At 53.7% G+C, this 14,198-nt stretch overlaps 1 protein-coding gene across 15 annotated transcripts in view; it reads right to left on the minus strand.

Annotated features, from left to right (window-relative positions):
• The window catches only part of Pmca (plasma membrane calcium-transporting ATPase 3), a 71,692-nt gene extending 57,991 nt beyond the window's left edge, over positions 1 to 13,701 (minus strand). For 3 of the 15 annotated variants that reach the window (XM_078184508.1, XM_078184496.1, XM_078184495.1), the window contains exon 1: positions 8,699 to 9,933. The gene's annotated coding sequence lies outside the window, so the exon portion shown is untranslated. Of the gene's footprint in view, positions 1 to 8,698; positions 9,941 to 13,515 lie in introns of those variants that run through there. The other 12 variants (XM_078184499.1, XM_078184497.1, XR_013494358.1 and 9 more) reach the window with 9 other exon arrangements.
• Between the last annotated feature and the right edge of the window lie 497 nt (positions 13,702 to 14,198).

Consider the following 14,198-nt stretch of genomic DNA (forward strand, 5'->3'; position numbering starts at 1 on the left):
GGCGGCGGGGGATTGGGAGCGCGCGATACTATACGGTTTGTATAGTACACGCTATACTTTTCGCTGTACGGGCCGGACGTCTCGATTACGAGGCGCTCGGGTACACCTGGGTTGCCCGTCGGACACCCAGTGCCACTCCGTCGAAATTACATACCGTGCATCATTTATTTATTTTATTGAACGTGCACGTAAGTGCAGGAACAGGAGTAACACGCCTTCGATTCTGTATGGAAGAATGCGGCGGAAGCGTTTGGAAAAAGTCGATGTGATCAAGCCCGCGCTATTTACAATAGAGAAAACGCGATCGAACCCGGTACGATATCCGTAAGTTGTTTTCTGTGTTTCTAAACGCGGAGAAGTTCTCCGCATCCGAGATGAAATATTGGTGCATTCGGGTGGAACTTCTCCAATAATGCTGGAGAGAGTCAAGGAGTCCGTTAAGGACTTTACAAGCAAGGATAATATCGTATCTTTTTCATCGTGCTTGCATAGCTCGTTCCTTATATTTGCCGATTATCAAGAGCTGTAAAAATGCATCGCGAGGCTCGTATAATATAGTATCTTCTCTTTCGAAGTTGTCCAGTTTTGTTGGAAAACTTGGGAACGGCGAGAAGAGAGAAATTAATGTATTTTGATCTAAGATACCTACGATATCCGTGCATCGGGACGAGTCCGTGAAACCACGCACGTGTAATAAAAATATTGGAGAAGGGTGTAAGATACGTGCGCTGGTGTACAGTCGCGCACGCGACCACTCGCCCACGATATCGTATCGGTTTCCATCCAATTATTCCAAGACCGTGGACAACCGGCATTATCAAACCGGTGGTGCTAGCAGGAATAGCAGTGGCAACGGCAACAACGACGACGACGACTCTAACGGAAAGCTTTGTCTCGTCTGAGCGTCGACCTTTCCCCCCCGGAACGATCCTTGATCACGAACCTTTCGTGGCCGTGAATCATCCTGCTTGTCGCGACTAATTGTCCCGCCGCCCTCCCCCGCGATCGGAGAACAGGCCGGTCGTCCGTTTAGCGAGCCAATATCGAGAAAAGTAACGGCCGGACTCTGAACTTTTATGCAAAATACCTGCTGAAAGATGCGGACGCTGCATAATTGATTTCTCTTCTGTTCGTTCCGTGTCCGCTGACCATTTTCTTTACAGTTGCGATCATTAATGCGTTCTCGATTACGTTCGTTTGTCCGGGAAACGAGGAAAATTTATGTTTATCGGCCGCTAACAATTAATCGAATGCTTACGCATCGAGTGCAAAGGGAACAGAATTTTATTCCGACTCGACAATTCGAACCTTTCGCCTTTAGATTTTATAACTAATCAGTGATTTCCCGTACATGTTCGATAAACAAATGCGTTAATATGACGGAATAATAGGCAGTGGAGGAAATGGTCGCAACGTCCTATACCTCGGCGAAGCCGAGTTTTCCGAAATCATCGTCTCCGACCTATTTGCGAAGTTTCGGATTTAACGGGGAAGAAGCATGAGAAACAGGGTTGTGCAGAGGGGGAGAGGGGCCGGCGACCATAACTGTCGGCGTGCGACGCGCGAATTTACGAATAGAAAAGTTTCGAATAAGAAGCACAGAGCAAAGTGGCTCGCGGCCAGACGCTGGGCGATATTTCATCCGAGGAATACCGTCGGGTCGCGTCGGTATCAGAGCGCTTCTGGGTATCTTCCTTCGCCCACGCTCGTCTTGTCTTCATTTATTATTATTGTTATTATTATTATTACTAATATTTATTAGTGAACAGGCTGAAAGCCCTTTGTATACATACTGGTTTGCAGACAGGAGCAGGACATTAGCATCGCGTGAACTAGTTTATGTTTACGTGAATTAGTTTATCGAAACTAATTGATATTTAATATTTGGAAACACGTTCCGAGAACCGTGGTCGGACCCCGAAGCCGACAGCTTCCGAGCTAATCGAGAATACAAATCCGATAGATTTGTTTTTGAACACGTCGAAACACCGCTGTCCTTTGGTCGACGAATCGACCGTCCCAATTAAACAACGATGACTGGGACTGTCCGATCAGATTGCGTTCTTCCAGGTCTAGATCCTAAACAAACGACGGCCCCGATTGTCACCGGCGACTCGAACCGTACTTTCGCCTATCTTTCCGTAAACACTGCACCGTCTCCTCGACGAGAGCGCCTGGCGTCAACGAAACTGTGTCACCCGAGCCCTTTGTACCTACCCGGGTTATACGGGGACGCGGCGTCGCGCGCGGCTGCCGCTCTTCGGGGACCTTTGAACACTGTGCAAAACCAATCGAGGGGAAGCTTGCATAAACTTTTGGCAGCGGCGGTGCATCCAGCTCGGATTCACTGGCATCCATTAACCGTAGACGCTCGCTCGGTGGAGCCGATCTTTTCGGAGGAAATGCGGCGAGCCGGCCGCGTGAACGGTGCATTGTCTGGTGTATAAGGGGGATTAAAGGTGTAAGATGGAAGGCAGAAGGCAAACGGCGAGTTTCCAGGCCTGGTGGCCGGGGCTAGGCTAGCGTTAAAATAAGCTCGGCGGTCCTGTTAACAGGAAGACGACGATATATCCGTCGGCGCGGATAGCTCTAGCCCGGTGAAAAACCATCGACGATGCATGCCAGCCGACAATACACGCGGCGCACGCACACGGGTTCGCTTGTTCACGTGTGCCCGCGCAGGAACACAAGGCGCGAGCGGAACGGACGAGCGAGCGGGCGGAGCGAGCGCGAAGCTCCTCGCCGTGGAAAAAGTTAATCGGCGCGAAGCGGTGCGGCGCGGAGCGGGCCGGTCGCTGTGCTTTATTTCTGGAGACGGCGCACGCTCCGCCAGTCTCCCACACGTGTCTAGTTATTTTTAAGCCACCATGACGCGTACCAGCCGCACACGGGAACTAGATACCGCTTCCTGGTAAAAGGGTAGAGCCGGCCGAGGGGGTCGGGATCGCCCTTGAACCGAATCGAGCCCCGGCCCCCATTCCGACGGATCGATCCGATTTATCGGACCGGAACGCGCACGGTTCCCGGACTCCGGTTCTCTCCGATCTGACGAATCGCCGGATCCGTCCGGCGGTTCTAGGGAATTTTCATCGTGCGCGGGGCAAAAATCGACGAAGGCTGACTTCGAGCGGGCTTCCCTGGACCTTGCCTCTCGCGTGGACAGGGGTTAGGGGAATCGCGGGACGCGATCGAAGCAGCCTTGAACCACGGACTCGAATCGAAGGTGCGCGCGGCACACCTGTGCGGAGCGATTCGATTCGAGCCGCGTCGCCGGCCGAGAAAACCCGTCCGCCCTGTGGAAACCTAGGGAGAAAAAGGTGGAGGAAAATCCGCGGAGGAGGAAGGACGGGATCGAAGGGAGGTCTCGGGGATCCCGAATCGCGAAAGAATCCAGGGGACCGGACGTAAATGGTAACGAGCTTAGGCACGCGAGGAAGGCGCACCTGTTATGCGAAAGGGGTTCGCGGAACGGTGACGTACCACAACAGGCTCGGGGATCGATAAATTCGCGGCACGTGCACCCCTCTCGATCGATTACCTCAGCGAGACTGTCGATTATGTCCTAAAATAAGACCACGGGAACCGGCGGCGACACCGGCACGGAATATTATTGCGCACGCGTACGACCCCGCCGTGTTTTTCAATTATTTCGCGTGTGCTCGAGAAATTGCATACGAGGAATGCGCGCTTCTTTCCACCTGCCGCGTCGCTCGAACCGCGAATCGAGTGGATCGAGGAAACGAGGAGTCGCGGTTTTATACGGTTTCGAACGGGGTTGGGTCGGCGAACGACTGAATTCGCGGGGATCGGAGCTATTTGCCGCGGACCAATTCCGGGGAAAAACCTGCTACGTAATTCTTTTCGCGATATAGGTCGATAGGTCGATATACTCACGGCTACGTTTTAACCTTTTAACGGGCGCGATGGTAACGAAGCTCCGAGGGACCGCCGATCTTAAACACCCTTTCGGGATCGAGAGAAGATCGTAAACGAAGAGCTCGGACTCTCGCTTGTAGAATTAAGTCGTTTCAATCGTTGCGCTGATTCCGAAGTTTCTGCTACGTTGCGAAACTGTTGTAGATTAATAAAGTACCCTTGGTTTTCGTAATAAAAAGACTATAGGAATAAGCTGGGATATTATTAAGCCGTGTATTATTAAAGAAGAAGTTCTTTATCGATCTTCAAAAGTAAACAATTCTTACGCACATTCTACTTTAAGAAGAAATTACTGTACCATTTCCATTCTCCCACAGGATTATCTTGATTTTATACGCATCAACGACAAACTGGGGAAAGTATTGTTTGAACAAAAATTGCTCGGTAACGGTCAAGAATAAGATTTTTATTCGATCGACCGACTTCCGTGTACTCTTCGAAGGTGTAGTAGAAGTCTTGGATCGAGTTATCAATTTCGTCTCGGAGACCTTTCCGAAGAGGAGCGTCTCGAGGCGAAGCTCCGGGGCGGAGAATCGACGGCCTCGGGCTTTGGAGCAGCCTGTAGATCGTCCTGTGGATCGCGCGACGCATCGCTTCGTCGGCCAAAAAGCTTCGGTCCGGCTCGGGGCCCCGCTGAAACCGAGCCAACCTCGGCTCAGCCGATGGGGATTATCGGGGGCAGGGTGACGACCAGAGAAGACCAGAGAAAATCAAGGAAGAACGAGACCAGCAAATCGCCGGCCACGAAGAGACGCGTCGCGATGCATCCACTGGGACGGGTGCCGAAACGGCGGGATCGTGTCGGGCTCGGGCCAGGTCCGATTCCCACGTGCGTAATTAGTTTTGACGGGGCTATCGATCGATCGGTCGCCTGCTCGCAGAACGAGCCGAACGGCGGGGACGGTTTCGTCAGAGCGCGCGCGAGTAAGTGTCAAAGGTTGAGTACACTTCCTTGCAAGTGAGTCTAGGTCAACCGTATTGGGTCGATACTATGAAAGCAGGACAAAGAGGAGGATGGAGAGCGAGCGCTCGACGGGGAAAGAGTGAAGACTCATGGTGGGAGCTTCCGATGGGGCGGGACGCAGAGGAGAGGGCTTGGCGGGGAAGCAGAAAGAGAGAGAGAGAGAGAGAGAGAGAGAGGGAGGGAGGAGGGAGGAAGGGAGGGAGGGAGGGAGGGAGCCATCGATGTATTTCAGGACAAAGCGAATCGGGGAGCGACGGCGTGTGCCCGCCGACGCTGGCGGGGATAGACGCCACACGGATGGGGAGAGGAATTTCATGCACGATTATTAGGTGAGCGCAGAAGGTTCGTCGTCTTTATTTCCGAACAAAACGATCGTTATTATTAGGAGGTCGCCGAGTTCCCGCGAGAAACTCGGAATTATTAGGTGGTCGCCGAGACCCACGAAATCTACGACCGCCTATTCCGCCGTAGAGCTAACCTCGAAAACCATCCGTGTCTACGAAACCAAAGAGAGCCCAACCTGCTAAATTCCATCCGCCTTATTTTTTGTTTGCCGTTCCTATCGAAGGAATCGAGACGGTTGCCAAAGCGAAGCCCGCCGGTGCGAACGATTCGCGCGACCGTGCGAACATCGAAATTTCGAAACCGCGAAAACCGGGCCGAAGGTCTGGTTAGGTCCATCGGCAACGTGCGCAGCACAAACATCGAGGCGACCCACATTTCATGGGGGAAAGAGTATCGCAAAGGCCGGCAAAGGGACCGAGACTGCTCAGGTCTGACTAATCGCGACCCTTTCCACTGTGGCGAGCCGAGCACGGCTGTACGCCGTACAGCGTAACATCTACCACGGACCGAATGGCTCTTTCTCCCCCGCCCCCCCTCTATCTCTCTCTCTCTCTTTCTCTCTCTCTCTCCAGCGATGCGTGCGACCGAACCCGATCGGATTTTTCCCAGCCATCGTCGTTTTTTGCCCCGGGAACGCTCCGAACCGCCCTCGGGAGTAACGCCACGCGGAAACCATACTCCGAGGATCAAAAGATTCGTCGTTTCGCCGCGAAATGCCTATCGATCTAGCTTCCAAAGAGCAAACCCGCTCCGAGGAACACCGGAGGAGCTTCCGCTTCACGCGAACAGTCGTGTTCCTAACAGAACTGGCCGAATTTTGATCCGAGCTTTCGCGTCTCGTAAGAAATTAGTTCCGGGGAGCGGAATTTCTCTCCTCGAGGAGGCGTGGCTTCGCTGCTCCCGGCTACGGCCGAGCCAGGACACGTTATTCGCGAGCGTATCTCTCGAAGGTAGGCGTAGTTTACTTGCGCCGAATTTTACAGAGGAGTCGGGATAACGTCCATAGTCCGGCCTAAAAGCCTTCGGAGGAAATCGCGGCGTAGCGGCGTCGTAATTTAGCGCCTCCTATAACCCCGAGATACCCGTTGCCCGTGAAAATAAATATTCCCCGGCAGAAAACGCGCAAAGACTAGCGACCGGGGACCAGAGAATGGAGAACAGAGGAGCGGAGAGGCGAGACGAGAAGAAGAGCGAAGCTGGAGGCCCGCGGCCACGGCGAGTTCCGTTTAATTTCGGTTCCCCCGCGTTGCTGTAACCCGAGCCTGTCTGGCTTCCGTTTACCACCGAATCGTCGGTGGCTCCCGTTGTAACAACATTTCCTCCCGGCTCCTTCCGCTCCCACCGATCTGCCCTCCTCGCCTCTTCGCTCCTCTCCGCGCCATGGGCAGCGTTCGTCCTACTCCTTCCCTAGCTTCATCCTGCTCTTCTGCAGCGCGGCGGGTTTTACGTAACCCGTGACACAGCCGTTCGAAATTCGACGAGCCAGACCGTTCGCACGATTCCGGCGGATTGATGGGTTCCGAAATTCCCCGACAGAGACGGAAGGGGGAAAGAAGAGTTCTCATTAATCCGGACAGGGGATAGTTCGACCGGTCCGCGACGAAGACTTTTGTTCACATGCGGGAGAGCTCGCCGCCTCTAATCTAATGTCAAGCTCGCTATCTGCGAATCTTCGATCCCGTTCTCCGGTTTTATTGCTCCAGTTTCCGTATCTCCGGCTCCTCGTCTCGGGCCGATCGTCGCCGATGCATTCAGGTCATCCACGTCCAAGGCGATCCGAGTGCGACGGTCGTGTCTTCGCGTCGTCGTCGTCGTCGCCCATATTCGTGCACGCGTGTGCGTGCTCGCGTCGCAGACCGTCCGCAACGAGCGCGTCGCATTTCTCGGCGAATTCCTAGAGAACGGAGCTCCTCCTCCGACGTCGCCCGGAGAGGATCGGAAGCGAAACGAAACGGGCCGGGACGGAACGGAGCCACGAAAATATTGATTTTTCGTGCGACACCGGTCCCCGAGTAACGGAGTCTCGCGTATCGCGAGTACCGAGTACCGACGTGGCGTTTTTCCGACGATCGACCTAACCCATTTCCCGATGAAACGGAACGTTTCTTCTCGAGCCACGGGGCCCGCTTGCCGTTCGACGGCGGCGGGAACACAGGGAAGAGAAGAAGGGAACTCGGAAGAAATCGTCTTCGAGGGGGTTAAACGGACGACGGAAGCGCGGTGGACGCGGAAGCGGCGATCCAGAAGAATATCCGCGCGGCGGAGTCATCGAAGAGAGGATTCGATCGACGCGCTTTCTCCTCCAAGGGTACGCGAAACGAGCGAACGAAATAAAAGAGAGGGCGAGGGAGCGCGATAGAGACGAAGGGAAAGAGAGAGAGAGAGAGAGAGAGAGAGCGCCGTTCGGCACGGAAAAGCTGCGCGCGGGCCGGCGCGATAATGCGCCTGCTCGATCCCGGGACACACGAGGTGAGTGAGAACGGGGAGGGCTAGTGAGAGTACCGTGGAAAGAGAGGAGAGAGGAGCAGGGGGGGGGAGGGAAGAGGTGGCGAAGGAGGAGAAGGCACAAGGAGACAGAGCGCATCTTTGTCGGGGAAACGTTCTCCGTCTGCTCGGTCGCGGTGTGTCGGGATCTGGCAGGCTGGCTGGCACTCCCGAAATAATGTTGAACCGCGAAGCAGGAGTGGTACAATCTAGGGGGGTGGCAGAGGGTAGAGGACAGAGGGCCGATGGATGAGAGGAGCGACGCAGGGGAGGGCCGTGGACGACGCTGGCGATGGCGATGGTGGTAGCGACGGCGACGTCGGTGGCCAGCTTGGTCGAGTCAAGACAAGAGGAAGAAAAGAGGAACCGGTCGAAGGACGGGGCAGCGTGTGCCCGTGCCGCCGACGGTTACATAATTTTCGTAATGCCTCCGGGCAAGGGATCTAGATGGGGACCAGAAGGTGGCCAGAACGGGAACCCTGCGCACTCTCCTCGCCTAACCCGGGGAAATGGCGATCCGAAGGCTCGATCGGCATCAGACGACACGTGCTGCGATCTCGAATCCAACCCTTTGGCTCCTTCTCTCTGCCCCTCTCTCTCTCTCTCTCTCTCTCCCTCTCTATCTTTCGTCTCTCACTGCCGGTCATCCCTCGACTCGAGAGACGAGGGAGGACACGGAGACTTTTCGGCAAGTAGAAATCGAACATTCTCACGCGTGTACGCGAGGCAAGAGGGTGGGGAGGGTTGGGCAGAGGGCGCAGGGGCGCGAGGGTGGGACAGACGGATAGCGAGAGAGAGAGAGAGAGAGATAGAGAGAGAGTGAGAGAGAGAGAGACCATGCGTGTACGTGTACGAGGGTGAGAGAGTAAGAGGGTAAGAGGAGAAGAGGGCAAGAGGGGAATACGGAATGGCGAATCAATCGGCGGAAGGTTATAGAGAGCAGGTGCTACGGATCGGTGGTCTACTCACCGCGGATGGTCAGCAAGATGTCTCGGTGTCGTTTCCCGGTGGCAAGAGAGAGAAATTTGATGTCACATACGCCGCTTCATCAGGCCACTGCGCGCCGTTTATACCACTCTGGTTAGCGATTCGCGCTTGCCACTAAAAATATACTCACTTGCCGTGGTATGCCCCCGCTTCACGTCTTGTACCGTGACCGACACATTTATCCGCGGTTTCGGTGGCACTCGTACTCGCAACCACGAACGAACGCAAACCGTACGTACGCCGGACGAAACACGGGGTAGAAGCTAGAGCTTGAGCTACAGCTACAGCCAGAGCTAGAGCTAGAGCTAGAGCCAGAGAGAGGGAGAGACGGATAATGTCGCGAGACAGAAAAGGGATACAGTCGACGGCGAGAGATAAAGAGAGCGAGAAAGTGATATATATATATATATAGATATATGCTCGCTCGATTATTCCCTGGACAGGGAATATGTGTAGACCGAGTCGCGGACGCACCAACTGGCGGAGAGAGTAATCGACGAATCCAACCAACGATACAAACAACGGAACGGAACGTAACGTACGAACTAATACGACCGACCGCCCGGCTGCCCTCTCGCTCGCAATCGGTGCGTGTTGCCGGCTGCCGCCGCTTGTCGCCGCTGCTGCCTGGACACGGCCGAGAGGACTACCGAAAACAAGCAAAACAGGAGAGGAGCACGAACAAACTGGAGGAGAGAAACGAGGAACGTACGGCGCGTACGCGGAACCACTCGGCCTCTCGGTCTCCCGATCTCGATCTCGACTCGGCTTGACTCGAGTCGACTCGACTCGTCTCGAGTCACCGATTGGTCCCGCTCCGTTACCAAGATACGGACGAACAGAGGACAACGTTTCGGGATCGAACGCGAGGGAGAGGAGGCGAGGCGAGACGAGACACGAGAGAGACGAGATCAGAGCGAAATCAACCAACCAGACAGCCAGATCGACGGAGATAACAGAGCGACGAACAACCCCCCCTCTCCCTTCTTCGTTTCGTTTCCAGGTTTCGGAGATCAGCCCGCGCGCGCCAGATCGAGCGCGAACGCCTCTAGTCGACTAGCGAACGCGAGACCGTCGACGAACGAAAAGGAACCCGAGGGAGAGAGGCCCGTACGGCACGAAAATACACGCGGCCCCCGGAACACGGAGAGCTTTCGTTCGACACCCGAACAGAGTTCCCGACCAGCCAGTGTAACCGACGGTAGTATTATGTGTGTAAAACACTGACGGCCCGTCGGGGGGAGGGGCGCACGGCCCGCGGGGAGGGGCGACGTCGAACGGGTGGGGGAGGAGAAAAGGGGAACACCTCCTCCTCTCGCTCCTCCCGAGTCCACCCTAGTGCTCCCTAGTCCTCCCTAGTACCCCCTGCCGCCCCAAGGACGGGGGTCGAGAAAGGATGAGAGAAGAAGCTCGGGGCAAGTGGGACTCGGTTTCGAGGGCTCGAGAACGACGGTACGACCACGAGAGAGAGAGAGAGAGAGAGAGAGAGAGAGAAGACGCCGGGGCTGAAGGGAGATGGAAAGGGTCCACCGACAAGATTTCATACTCTCTTACCGTTTCCTCGCGAGGCGTGAGACGCGAGACGCGAGACGCGAGACACGAGGCGCCGCGCATGCACTGATGACCGACGCACGCAATTCCCTTTTCCCCCTTACCCGCATTCTCTTGCTCGACGACCGTTTTCCCGACACCCTCCCGAGCTACGTCGGTGGAACACCTATACCCCTGGGCACACTCGGTTTATCGCGTCCCTACGGTACGGGTATGTCGGGTATCTTTAGACGCGACGAGGACGCGTTCCGCGACCACGGTTCGCTCCTATTCTCTCCTCCTTCTCCCTCTCTTTCTCTGAATCGCCTATCTCTCTTTCTCTATCGCACGCGCAGGGAGTCGAGAGTCGAGAGAGCGATGGCGCGACTCGGCCGGAGACGTCTCTCGATCGGCACCGTGGACCCTCGACTCTCGAGGGTCGGCTCTGAACAACCCTGTCTCGCCGCCCATGAATATTTATCCGATAGCAGGCGAAACAAAGCGGTTCGATATTTATGCCGCGAACGTGTTTCCCGCCACGGGATTCTCGGATCTAAGCTATACTCAATAGACGATTCCGCGATACGGCTATGCTTACGACAGTGGGTATTATCGTGAGCGTGACGTCAACGCGCACCGGGACCCCTTGTTATCGGTAGCGACGAGTCTCGATGAATCACCGACGAGTCATCGTGGTTGGCGGTCGCGCGTGTATCCTGTCATCCTGTGTACACGCGACGACCCGACCGAAGCGATCCGTATACCTGGTGTCGCGTGGGCTCGAGTCTAGATGCAGGCGCGCGAGTGTACACTCGGTGCCTCGCGCCGAGTCGTGCCGGCGTGTCGCGAGAAACGGAAAAGACGGGGGGAAGGGGGGGGGCAGAGAAAAGAGAAATAGAATTAGAGACCAGAGTCCTTCGGTGGGAAACAGTGCGAACCACTGCACGGTCCGCACGGTACTGCGGTCTCCGTTCGACTGTCGTGCCTAAACTATTCGTAGCATTCGTGCTTCGGCGCGCAGGCGCTAAACGGCACGCGCCCCGCTCGGCCTCGCTCTCAAGCCAACCCTCTAACACATTACCCCCGATTCCCGGTCTGTCTTCTTCAACGTTTCTCACATTTCCCATTCATCCGACACCCTAATGCGTTTATCCCGATCGTTGCATCGAAAATTAGCCGACGATTTCATTCATTCCATCGTGGTGGAAACGCACTAAGCATTTCGGTCTCGTCCCTGGAACCTAAGCATCAGCCGGCTGTCTCTCTGTTTCGCTTCGTTTCGTTTCGCGTCTCGTCTTTCGTCGCCTCGCGTCTCGTTCCGTTCCGTGATTATGCGCTGTCCAGGATCGCCGAGGCTCCCCCCACCCGCCGCGCGATCCTCACCCGCCCCGCCCATCAGATACTACGCGCGCACACTCGAGGGAAATGTCAAAAACCTCGAATGCCTTCCGGTGCGAAAAGATCGCGTACGATCCGACGATTCTCGGTTATTTCTTAATAACTCCGGCATGCTTTTCGGACAGGTTCGCGGAATCCTGACCGTCTTGCCAATGGCGACGCCGCTTTGTCGCGCACGGACGCGACAGAGGGAGAGAGAGAGAGAGAGAGAGAGGGAGAATATGCCAGCGGAATTATGCACCGCGAGACGTCCCTGACCCGTATACGGGATCTCGAATACGGGTTACGATTTCTCTGCTTCGTTCTCTGTTTGAATACCTCTTCTCCTCCTTCCTCCCCCTGTCGACATCCACCCACCGATCGCATCTCCATGCTCGCACTGACCGTGTTTCCTCGAACTTGAAAGGTTTGATCGAAAACCAGGATTATTCCCTTTTTCCCAGGGAAAGATTTCCGCATCGGGACCGAAGATCTTTGATCGGATGCGAAATGCGAAACGAGAAACACGCACGCGTTCGAGAAACCTCGGAACGGTTTCTGCCAAGAAAAATCTAGCAGGTCCCATTCCTTGACCATATTTTCTGGTGCGTCGCATGCGCGCGCGAGCCCATCGTGTGGGTTGGGTTTTTTAACGATCGAACGAGCTCGAAAACGCGTTTATCTCCGTGAAATTGTTCTCTCGTTGTCTGGGATCAACTTCGAGCAGCGAGTTCGCGATACTGTTTCGTCTGTCGCAAATGGGGGGAACGGAAGAAAAAAATTATGATACGCTTATCGGCCGTGTTCCGGTTCGAACGAGTTCCCAACGAAACGAAACTGGTGGAATTCTGACGTCACGCGACCGTATTAAAACCACCGACCAACGCCGCCGTTAATTTCGACGCGCGCGTACATCCAACGGCGAAATTAATTTCATTGCCGCGAATTAATGTGATCTATTTCACTTGATTATCGTGTAGCGTAGACGCACCGGTGACGTCAAACGCTGTGAACGTCACGGGCACACCGACCGGATAGCCCGTTCCCAACGAGAAAGGAAATGCCAGTTTTTATGAATCTCGTGCCCGTCGTCGCGTCTCCCTCGTGAGCGTTAATAATCGGACAAGCGGTCACGAGGCATTCTCCGTGCAGCATGGCATAACCCACTTACAATTTACAGCATTTCGCGTTTAAAGGTAAAAGTGTTCGAGATGAGGCGTATCGCGCGAGACAATCGTCGCGCCATCTCGGGAACGCGATCACAATTATCGTTTCCAAATACCGCCACGGCCGGTAAATCGGAAATCTCGTGACGCGGTCGGCAAATGAACTGGACGATTTTGAAATTGCCGCCGTTACACGACTACCCCTGACTTCTGTGTTCGGACGAGGAATATATTTACACAGTCAACTCTTCGCCAATTTTTTAACACGTTGGAGCATGATGCGATTACGACGCTCGATAACATTCTACTCTATTAGCACGATAGATTTAATTAGAATAATGCTACATAGGCTGACGAAATTGATTATGCTTTTACTTTTACTGTATCTCCTACTCTAGATAACTACGATATCTTGACCCTGGAAAAAAATCAGATAACATATAGTTGTATGCTTTGACAGCGCAGGTAATGTCTAAATGGTTTCAAAATGTTCAACCGCCAAATACTCGGCGGGACAAGATGGTCACCATTGTGCCATTTCGAATGCATACCAGTAATAGCGAGAGATCGTGTTCGATCGGAGCAGAGCTTGATTTTAGAGCATAATTATTGAGAGATGTTAAGACGAGACTCCATTCATCTTTGCGGGAAGGATATTCGATATTGGCAAACGTTGCGATCGAATCGGGTAGCTATGTACTGACAAGTTTTCAAAGCGTCACTCACCGACATTGATTTCTGATGATTTCCATGGCCACAACATGCACCCTGCTCGTTTCCGTGTGCCGTGGAGGTGTGCTGCTTCCTGTCAGCGATGAATCTTGACGTTTCACACAGGTTCAAACACTAAAACCGACATTAATCGTTAACACTGACAGGAGAAAAATTTTTACAATCCTCACTCAACCACTGCTACGCGCGAACTGTCCTCCCACCCATTACCTCTGCGCATCGTATGCGAAATCGCCCATCACGCAACTTGGGCTCAGGAACGTAAGAATATGTGGTTCATTTAAATAGTAGAACGGTGAAAATTTAGTTTAATCTGCGTAAACAGTTTCAACCAATATTCATAAAGTAATACTTCTTTAGACGTATAGATGGTTTAAAACGATAATAGAAGTTACATTTACATCTTCCATAACTTCTACGTCTGAACGTGGCCTGACCAACCTGGTTTAGTTACTGTACATGTTGAAGAGGATTATGGGTAATTTATACATTTTTCTTGAATAAGAAGAGTTTTACAAATATTGATAGGAACAACGAATTATAAACCAGATATATTATTACCATTAGTAAATAAACTACCAAATTTTAGTCGAGAGGAGGAGAAGACGAGAGGATCATGATTTTTAGATTAAAACATTAAACGACATCATTTTTTTGTTGTAATTTATTTTCAGCAA

The sequence above is a fragment of the Augochlora pura genome, chromosome 7 (assembly GCF_028453695.1).
Source record: "Augochlora pura isolate Apur16 chromosome 7, APUR_v2.2.1, whole genome shotgun sequence".
Taxonomy (NCBI): Eukaryota; Metazoa; Arthropoda; class Insecta; order Hymenoptera; family Halictidae; genus Augochlora; species Augochlora pura.